At 38.7% G+C, this 10,824-nt stretch overlaps 1 long non-coding RNA gene across 1 annotated transcript; it reads right to left on the minus strand.

Annotated features, from left to right (window-relative positions):
• Positions 1–4,132: 4,132 nt before the first annotated feature.
• Positions 4,133–10,434, minus strand: LOC131908141 (uncharacterized). The gene is made up of 4 exons (XR_009378558.1): positions 10,332–10,434; positions 9,768–9,864; positions 5,093–5,622; positions 4,133–4,925 (listed from the first exon to the last, which is right to left on the minus strand). It is a non-coding gene; the product is annotated as an uncharacterized LOC131908141 (long non-coding RNA).
• Positions 10,435–10,824: the final 390 nt, after the last annotated feature.

Here is a 10,824-nt window from a genome sequence, read left to right on the forward strand (position 1 = left end):
GTGGGCAGATTCAGTTTTTTAAGAGTATTCATTTTTAAATTATTATTATTATTATTTTTAATTTGTAGAAGCATACAGGCTTTGTCCACTTTCTCTTAAGCAGTTACTGAATCATTGTGGTCCCAGAACAGAGGAGTGCCTGGCACCTGTTAGATTTTTTAAACAGGGTCTTACTCTGTAGTCTAGGCGGGTATGGAATTCACAATCCCCATGCCTCCTCCTTCCAAGCCTGTACAATCACGCCCCTCAAAAGAGTTCTTAAATCCAGTCACAGTAATGAATCACTGGAGGTCTCAGGCTCTTAGACACAACAGGTGCTTACGAAGTGCTGGCTTGTTGAAAGAACAATAGTCATCGGCTATTTCTAGGCTGCACTATTCATCTTTATTTTATTACAACATTTTTCTAAATATTGGCATACTTGAAATTCAAAAGGGAAATAAACAGGCTTCCTTACTATAAAATGACAAAGTAAGGTTGGGTTTATCTTTAAACCACCGTGTTTTACATAATGATTAAGTTTTACTAATAAATAATGTATTTAAGCCTGCTATCTGTAATATTAAAATAATTTTGGGATAATTCACCTACATATGTAAGGTGTGTGAGAGAGGAATGGAGTCTTATTTACTCAAACTATCATTCTAAAATATAATGTTCCTTGTAAATTATGATTTTACTTGATAATTCATATGAGGCTTTCACAAACTACTTAGAGACAACTCACATTTTTTTTTTCTTTTTGGGTATAATTCAAACAAAAATCTGCTTAATAAGGTCATGGTAAGATCCCAACAGCCAGATAAAAAGAACCATGTTTATTAGTCTCTGAAGATCACTATAAAATTATTTTCTCAATATGCGCCGAAGAGAGCAAACTCCAGGTAATTGATGTCAGCCCCAAACAATGGCGATATATTGGTCCACTCTACGTGGTGGTTTCACTACCAGCAAATCACAGTTAACATTGTGAAAGCAGTGAATGACGCTAAAGGGGGGCCCTGTGTTCATTTCAGGTTTCTTCCCAATAACCCACAGCTGTGTGGACACCATTTGCTGCAGTCGTGCCCCGTGGGTCTGGTGAAAGTGGGGGCATGTCACTCCAGACCGCTCTTAGGGCATTCTTTGACTCCCCGTACTGTTTCTTCGGTCAAGCTCTCGGTAGCCCACTCCTCAGCTCTGCTGATGACTTAGAAAGCACCTTGCCAGTACAATTGTGTCTTGTCCTTGCTATTCTAAAGCCCGGGGCTCTTCATTTGCCGAGAACACAAGGACATGAAAAAGACCTCATTTCATGCTAAGGCAGCCAGAGTTCTGAACTTGATATTTCCTCCCCAACTCAGCGACCCTTGTTTTTGCATACTAACTGTAACATCCACACGGTTGTGGGAATGCAGAGCCATTTGGAAGAGAGTTTTATTGCTTCAGTGGTATGAAAATGTAATCTCACTCTTGAAAAGCAGACCCAAATGGAGGTCTGGGCGGAAGTTTCAGACGTGATCTTATTTTGTTGGCTTGTAAGAGCAGCAGTCAGCCTGCCGATTTTTTTTTTTTTTTTTTTTAACAGAGAACAATGAAAATGAGAAAGCAGTGGCAGCTTTACTGCAAAGCATTCACTTGGCAATAACCATGGGGTCATCATGTTTTTTATCTTGGAAAAACAAAGAAAGGCATTATTGAAAAATAGCAAAATATTTGTAGTGTACTTGAAACTAAATAGAATTGAAGAGAAAAAGTGTAACCAAACCCCCATTCTGTGATGAGGCTGAGATCATATGTTTCAGTCATTTAGACTGGTACCAAATCTTTAGACCAGTCTTACTGCTTCAATTGTCAGATGAAAACAATGTGTTGACATTCGTGTTCTTCTTCTTCTTTCTTGAGTGGAAAGCGGTTATGTGTTAGAAGATTGGACCACAAAACGAGTTTCCAGGGAGAATTCACACTGATGGTCATCACATCTTCAGCTCTCCATAGGAACCCATTAGAGGACCCATGATTTTGTCTACTTGCCTTTATAGATTCTAAGAAAATGTCTAGCTATCACCCAGAGCAAAGGAAGCGCCTTATACATAGTTATAAAAACCATCATATACCGTTGCTGTAAGCCTGAGCAGTCGATGCTGAAACAAATGGATGGTGATGATTACTCCTGTTGCATTTAAGTTAGTGTCTGTAAAATATTCCTAAATCTTCAAAATCAATTAAGGTATATTTTTACAGAAGCTTAAAGCTTAAGACTCTGAGGAACATTAGTGGAACTTCATTTACTCAAAACTAATGGGCCCTGATGTCGTTGGGATTTCAAGAAACGACGTTGATGGTGTAATACTGGATTCTTTAATTATACGGCCATTTTGTTTTAATGTCCTCTTTACAGCTCTCAGGGTTCAATTATATCCCAATAGCCATTTCTTGCTTTCCCCTAGTATTTTATCTTTCCTCATAATTTTATCTTTCATCAAAAATAGGGGTTATACATAATTTCCTAAGAAGCTTTTCTAGGATTGGAGAAATATTTCAGCAGTTAAGAACACTTGTTGTTCAACCACGAGAACTGGAGTATAGATCCCAGAATCCACTTCAGGCAGCTTAGAAACCCCTGTAATTCCATCTCCAAAGGATATGATAGCCTCATCTGGCTTCCCCATGTACCTGCACACTTGTTCACACATACACATGGACACACACACACACAAAATAAACCTTTAAAACAAGAAACTGTTCAGTTTCATTTTATAAATATCAACAATTGGTTCAATAAATCTTAGTAATATTGGAAATGGAATAATTGTTCTTTGCAATGCCTCCTTTAAGTTGGGAAATGGATATCAAGAAGAGTTTTTTCTGACCCATTTATCTATTTCACTAGTATACTGAATTATTTTAAATCCTAGAGAAGCACAAAGAAAGACAAGAACATGAACATTTGAATTCTGATATAGAGTACATACTGACAAATAGATTTTTAAATACAAAGCCTACAGACCATGAGTAACACAACAGATCTCTACTCTTCAGGCATAATTTAGTTAGTAAACCTTTTTTCCCCCTTTTTTTGGTGCAGTCACATTTCACAAAACATTGGAAAGGAGAAAGCTGTAAGACAGATTGGAAGTGGAAAAGCACAACATGAACCCCTGAAAACTGGCAAGTACAATGATTCATTAATTTTTCATATATGATGGTTTCAGGATGTTTTATTTATTTATTTATTTATTTATTTATTTATTTATTTATGTATGTATGTTTTTCGAGACAGGGTTTCTCTGTGGAGTTTAGTGCCTGTCCTGGATCTCACTCTGGCCTCGAACTCACAGAGATCCACCTGCCTCAGCCTCCCAAGTGCTGGGATTAAAGGCGTGCACCACCACCGCCTGGCTAGGATGTTTTATTTGAAGTTGTAATAAAGGCAGATTCAATGACCACTCCTCTCCAGAGATGCTCATTATTATGCTTTAGTAGAGGACAAGCAACTGGGCACCCTTTAAAATATGTAGGTATGACTTAATTAGTGAATTTAGTTATTATAGTGATGCCCTCTTGAAAAATGAGGGATGACTTCATCAGATGAAAATAGGAGAACTATTTCATAATGAAAAATATAAGCAGGAATTATGAGAATCCCGGGATGTTAGAATCTCAGCTACTGGGGGAAAGAATAGCTGTTGAGTGCTGAGACAGAAAATAAAACAATCTCAATAATGACCTTATACCATTCACAAAAATTGGTTCAAAATGGGTCATTGGTATGAATGTAAGCCACGAAACTAGGAAGGCCCTAGAATAGGTTAGGAGATCATCAAAAAGATCTTACTGTGGGAATTACCTTTTGGATGCAGGACTAAAGGCACCATTCATGAAAGAAGGAATTGATAAAGTAGACTGGATGAAAATGAGGGACATCTCTATGACCTGTGTTGTAAGAATGAGTGAGAGGACAAAGGCAGACCGGGAGAAAACTTCCAAACAGTACCAGATAAAGGACCATTATTTGCAATACATAAAGAACTTATAAAATCTTTTGATAAGAAAAAGAATAAGCTGGTTAAGAATGTGGAAGAGACTTGAACAGACACCTTACTGAATAATATACAGAGATAGCTTAAGAGCATATAGAAAGATTGGCATTGTTACGGGGTGGGGAGATGTCCCCTGGCAAGACCACAGTGCCCATGGGTTGGTAAAGGGATTAGAGATAAACCACTCTGGACACCGTTTTAGGGAATGTCCTCTGCTTTATTGCACATGAGCATCCGCTTATATAATGGAATCCTATCGATTAGCATATACCACCAGGATCTCTATGAGGAAAAAGCACATTAAAAGTAGTGGAAAGTGCAGACTGGTCTACGAGCCAGCTACCAGCCACTCATGCTCCTTCAGAATTCAGTGTTCTACCTTCAAGAGCATGGTGTGCCATGCTTCTTATTTAGAAGTGCAGTGTGCCAGATAGGCTGGTTGCCAGGTCATGCCTGCCTTGTCTCCTACAAAAGCTGTTGACTACCACATCATTAAGGGACTGGCAATTAAAACAACGGCATGGTACTGGCACACCTGTTAGAATGACCAACATTCAAAACACCACCTGTAATTGATGGGGAGATGTGAGCAACAGGAGCGGGCTAGCATTTTGGAAAAGAGTTTGACAGTTTTTTAACTAATTACACTCTTACTATATAATCCATTAATAATGTTCCTTGATATTTATTCAAATGAGTTATAATTTGTGTCCACACAGAAATCTGCAGGTGAAAATTGATACCTGCATCATCCATTATTGATCCAACTTGGAAGCAATTAAGATACTTAACAAGTGAGTGGGTAAATAAACCATGGTTCATTGGAAGATGCCAGTGTGATGAGCTGGGTAGCGTCTATGACTTTGCTTTTTCTGAAGTGTCACACAGTTGCTATAGAGCAATCTGGAAAAAGCATAATCATGGGCAATAATGACTCCAAGGATAAAGAAGAAAAAGAAATGAATGGTGAACACAAAAGAATTTGAGGGCAAGGGAATTACACTGCATGGTACTACAATAGTGGAGCCATGTTGTGCACATTCAAAGCTCATGGCATGAAGACAACTCACCTGTAAACTGTGAAGTGCTGAGTCATTCCCTGGATCACTTGCCACTTTGCTTCAGGAGGGTGATCGTGGAGGGAGTCACGCGCCTACGGAGATGTGGAGCTACGGGAAGTCTCTAAAACTGATCTAAGAAAATAGTCTTCGTAAAATATGGCTGAAGACCTTTAAAGAACAAACGTGATCACTTAAAATCAGTAGCTACTTGCTTTTGAGTTCACATGGACCCCTCCTCAGGGCCTTGGGCCTCTGATGAAGTCTGCTGTCTAGTGGTTATTGGGGAGAACAAATGGAAACTGTGTAGAGTGGTGAGGGATATTAGAAACATGCAGGGAACAGTGAGGGCAACTGTCAGAGAAGCAGTTTCCAGGCGGATGGTCTCATCTTGTACTAGAAAGATACCACAGAACCTAGCTGATGCGGATTGCACTTGATCACAGGTGAATGGTTGGTACTGAAGTTGTGACATCTGTCCCGCACTTGCATAGAAGATCTATTTCCTTTGCATTTTGTGGTGACTCTGCCTGAATAGATGGCTGACAGCACACCAAAGAGTTAGGCACACCGTAGATACTGTATAACTTCACACCTGAATGGACAGGAAGTTAAGAGGCAAAGTGGACACCAGATGGATAAAGACAAAAGGAGTAACTATAACCACTTCTACATGAAAACATTGCTTTCCTTTTTTTTGAAGGTGCCAAAGTAATTTTAAAAGGACACAGAAGTGAGCTTATTTTAAACTAATGCTTATGTGTACATGAAAAATAGTTGGAGAGAAATAGAAAGTTGTTTTTTTTTAATTCTGAAGTGTGACATAAGGACATCTCAGGGTTCAATCAACTAGATGGGAGATGAAAATGTCCAGGCATTTCTTAATTGGAAATTTCTTTCTCTTAGGCCCCAAAGAAAATTTCCTTCTGTTGTAGCATCTGTTTGCTGTGGTCCACGAGTTTCTCCAATTTAACAAGATCATGACATCTGGGAAGGTTTAGTAGGTTACACACACAAAGGGTGACTTAGTTGGTGACTAACTGCATAAGCTTCTGGCATATTCTTTATTTTCAGATAGGATTAAAGTAATGGTCCACACAGCACTCTCTATCATGCTCTTTCTAAAGAAGAAGCCTCCAATCTATGCAATATTGGAGTTGTACAGCCTCCAATCTATGCAATATTGGAATTGTACTCTCCCTAAATCCACTTATCATGACGACAGTAGAAAGGGTCCACCTAGGCATGCCAATAGAGCTTAGGAGATATGATTTCTAGGTGTGTTTATGCAGACCAGCCCTTTGTAAACTTGTGGGGACTGTCTATATCTCTTTGCATTTGTCTACTGGCCAAAGGTATATTTTAACAACCTGTATGCCAAGTATACTGCAAAGCTGAGGGGGAAAATGTGCTAGAATGTATGTTTGTAAACAAAGACCATTATATTAGAGATTTCTGACATCTCTTATGCTTGTTTGGGAAGCTTTTAAGAGAAAGACCTTTGAAATTTCTTGCTTTCATTTGAGGGAAAAGATCTTACAATCTTTGAAAATATTAGAGATTCTTGCAAACTTTTCACCTTTCAAAGTCTTTTAAAACAGGTGTTAATTTTGATATTGTTTTCACTTGTCATAACACCCTATGTTTCCATATTCTCTCATTGTTTGTAAGGATCCATCAGATACTCTGGAAACAAATTATTTTGTTTTGTCATTTTCTTTTCAGTTTCCACATTTGGAAATTTAAGAAGTAAACACACTGACTTTCACTAGTGTTCAGCCACATGCCCAACACAAATATTCCTTGTCCTTTTGCCTTCAGTGAGTGTTATAATTCTGCCTTTGTTGGCTGTGTTTTTCTACCTCCTGAAGTACAGATAATCCTGATATCATTGGCAGGGCTGGCTTCTATGTGACTTGAAGATTCTGTGTTCTGATCAGCCAGCGGCTCTGCAGGCCGTGAACTTGTGCACCATACAGCCTGGAGATGGCCTCAGATTACTCAGACCTTCTATGTGACAAGAACTTTCCTTTCCTGATTTTATGTTCTTAATGTGATTGGAATTCTCTGAGCTTTGGGGCTGACATAAGGTATAGAGAGATCTGATGCAAACTGACCTCTGGCATAAAAGGTGAGTCGGGAGTTAAGGTTCAGTCCAGGATAAAGTTGCTGTCATGGTCTATCAAGAAGAAAAGTTTTCCGGAAGCTTTGAACTCTTCAGTGATCCTCCATATCTCATCAACTTGGCTAGAATCATGTATTAGCCAGTCTATCGCTATAATACTAAATGTATCAAATAGCCAAAAGCAGGGAATTAAAGATATATTACCAGAAGATGCATAGAGATGCACATTCTAAGTTTCTGAAAGGGCCATGAACATATTTCTGCCATATTATGCATAATATGCAGTTTTGCAAAGTGGTGTTCTCAGTATTGATGATTATCAAATCAAAATATTAACTCTGAAACATGCTGAAGATGCTCTATGTCCAACAATGTCAAATATTCAGCCAATATTTTAATTCTTTTATGTAAAATAAATAAAGATTCCTAATGAATTAGTATGTTAATTTAGTTCTGTCTAATAAAGTATAAATTTTTGTATACAAAAAATTCTCTACTATATTTCCTCATGATTTATTATCAGTAAATGTTTGATTATTTACCTAGCTTAAATGCCTATATCCAGGCTCCTGTAAATGTTTCTCAGACAAAAGGGGGCCACAAAAGTCGAATAAGTTTAAGAAGACTTATAACAGACGAACAATTAAAAAGTTCTCACTTTAGAGTATCATGTGGCTTTGTAAGGTTGACACACCCTTTTTCGATTGGCCCATTCCTGTCCGATGAGTCAAATCGCAAGGTCTAAGAGCCTCTCCACCAATTCTTTTCATTTGTGATTCTTTTTACACTGATTTGTACTTTACTCTATAACTGACAGCTAAAACTAACTAAAAGAATTCATTACCCTGCCTATTTTGTTAATTTGAGCTAGCTTATAAAATTCTGGAGGGCCAGGACCACATTTTCTGATTTCTTGGGGTGTGTGTGGATGTGTGTGTGTGTGTGTGTGTGTGTGTGTGTGTGTGTGTATTTTTTATAGAACAAAGTGCCCACAGTAACTTCTTAGAACTTAATGGTGCAACAAAAATCCACTTCAATTTTAACTCTTAAAAAAACCTATTTTGCCTTGGAAAAGGTGGGTTAGGGGGAAAGGCTGGGGGCAGGAAGAAGGAGGAAAGGGGAATCTGTGGTTGGTATGTAAAAATGAATAGAAAATCTCTTAATAATAATAAAAAAATTTATTTTGGAAAGAAGAAGTTAGGTCAAAAGCAGAGAGCCTTCAACCACTGCTGGATGAACGCAAATGGATAAATGAAAAGAAAACTTAAATATGTAAATGGTCAAGGTGTAGCAATTGTCTTTTAAGTAGGGATAGAAAATACAGGACAATTCTTCATGTGGTAATGGAACTTTTAGCACAGAAGGTGATAGAAAAACCATTGTGTATCAAATATTCATCCAATTAAAACATGCTAAACAATGTGCTATGCTCATTATCTTGCTGAGGAAAGTGGAACCCAGAAGGCTGTTGATATTTCAGCTTGAAGAGGTTATTTTTGTTGTTGTTGTTTAATCAAGTACTAATCAGGAGAGATGCACTTTATAACAAGAGAGCCAATTTATCTGACATCAAAACCACTCAGGCAGTTAGCCTTGGATGATTATTCTTAGAGCCATGTCGCCTATTTCCAATTAAACTCCACTTCCTGTTATTAGGGTGGTGACAGTAGGCATGGGTTTAAACCAAATGTGCTTCCCTTCTATGCACTGCCACACTGATTAAACCTCCTGGTAAACAACCAGTTAGGTGCATCATAAAAACCACTTGATAAAAAGTAACAAAAATCACCCTCCAAAATAACTCAGCCCACAGGGAAGTTCAGCGTTTTGTGGAGCACTCTGTCTCTCATGGGCCCAGGATTTATTGCTAGTTTCATTTCCTCTCTGCTGATTCCACTTTCAAGCAGGCTGGTTAGTGGTTGCACAGCTCATCTAACAGGAGAGAAACATTCTACCCTTCAGTGGATGTCAGAGCCAAACCATAGTACTCATAGCTGACATTGAGTCATTCGGAGCCAGTAGTTATGTGCACAGAAATGGACTAGGGTAAGGTCTGGGATAAATGCCTCCAAATGCCTGAGTTCCTGCCGTACACACAGGCTGTGTCTAAGAAGGATTACTGCTTTGGCCAGTTGAGTTGCTGTAGTCATCTACTGTATTATGTCTTTCAGATCAGTCTACATTTTTGTACGGTATCTTTAATAACCATGGATTTGTATTACCTTTGCATAGCACAAGAGGGAATTGAAAATTCTTTTTTCCTCAGTACCTCTAGGTTGCTTTTCTAGTTTGGTGAGTCCTGTCTGGACCAGATTTTCATCATTTAGGGAAAGAGAAGGGTCATCTTTATTATATAAATGGAGGAGGGGCCTACTGATTTAGGGATAGTAAGTGCAGGATATTTTGTGATTTGGTTGTTTTCCCCATGTAATTTTTGCATTTATACAAGTAAATGTGCTTTATTGGGCATTTCTAGGAGAGAATGGAATCTCTTCACTACTACATTTCATTCCACTTCTATCAGAGCACCAAATTGGTTAAAATGATTTTAAACTATTTTACCTAAAGGAGTCCATGTCCTGAGGAGAAGCAGGTGTTGGCTCCTCAGTTACAGGACATCATGAAGGAGTCTTTGCCCTGGACCAACTGGAAAGCCTTCCTGTTGTAACACATGGTTAATGGGACAGTGGCCTAGTTGGAAACAGCGCAAGTACTGGAGCTAGATGTAGCAGGACAAAGGACTCAAGGAATGCTCTGAAGGGGATCAGTTAGGTGCAGTGGGTGTAGACAGCTATAGCCAGAAGTTTCTCGGGTCCCACCCAGGCCCGAGGTCCCACAGCTGTTTATAAAATAATCATTCAGAGGCTTATATCAGGCTTCTTGCTAGTTAGCTCTTTCATCTTAAATCAGCCCATTTTTATGAATCTATGTATCGCCACGTGTTCCGTGGGTTTACCTGCATCCCATTACATGTTGCTCCTTGGATGGCAGTCTGGTGTCTCCACCCACTCTCCTTTCTCCTCTCACTATCTCTCTTGGATTTTCCCACCTGGCTCCATCCTACCCTGCCATAGGCCAATGCAGCTTTATTTATTAGCCAATGAGAGTAACACATATTCAGCGTACAGAAAGACATCCCATCGCAGACGACAGTAACAGCAGAACTGGCCATTGAATGCTAGAGCTGTGCCTGGTTAGAGGTTCTAGTGCCTTCTTCCCCCTTCTGTCCTAGGCCTTCCACCTTTAGTTCTATTAAAGGTGACGTCATAGCAACTCCCTGTCCTGTGTAAACTTCCATTACTTTTCTTTGTTTGGCTAAGAAAGAGTGGGATTCAAGAGGTTGCCCCTAAAGAGGTTGCCTCTGAATTTCTTTTGTGTTCATCTTGGGGATTAAGGGATTAATTGGAATATTAAAAATATTTGTGAACTTCATAATATCTTGAGTTGATGACACAAGTCTTTTTTTTTAAAGCATTTGCTTTTAAAAAAAAATCCAAACCTTATAGTCTTTACAAAAAATTCTGTTTCCTTTCTCTTGCTTCTTTAATCTTCAGTGATAAATCTTCTTTAAAACAAATTACGTTTGGATCATCACATGTGGATTTGGAAGGCAATCTCA

This window comes from Peromyscus eremicus, chromosome 4 (genome assembly GCF_949786415.1).
Source record: "Peromyscus eremicus chromosome 4, PerEre_H2_v1, whole genome shotgun sequence".
Taxonomy (NCBI): domain Eukaryota; kingdom Metazoa; phylum Chordata; class Mammalia; order Rodentia; family Cricetidae; genus Peromyscus; species Peromyscus eremicus.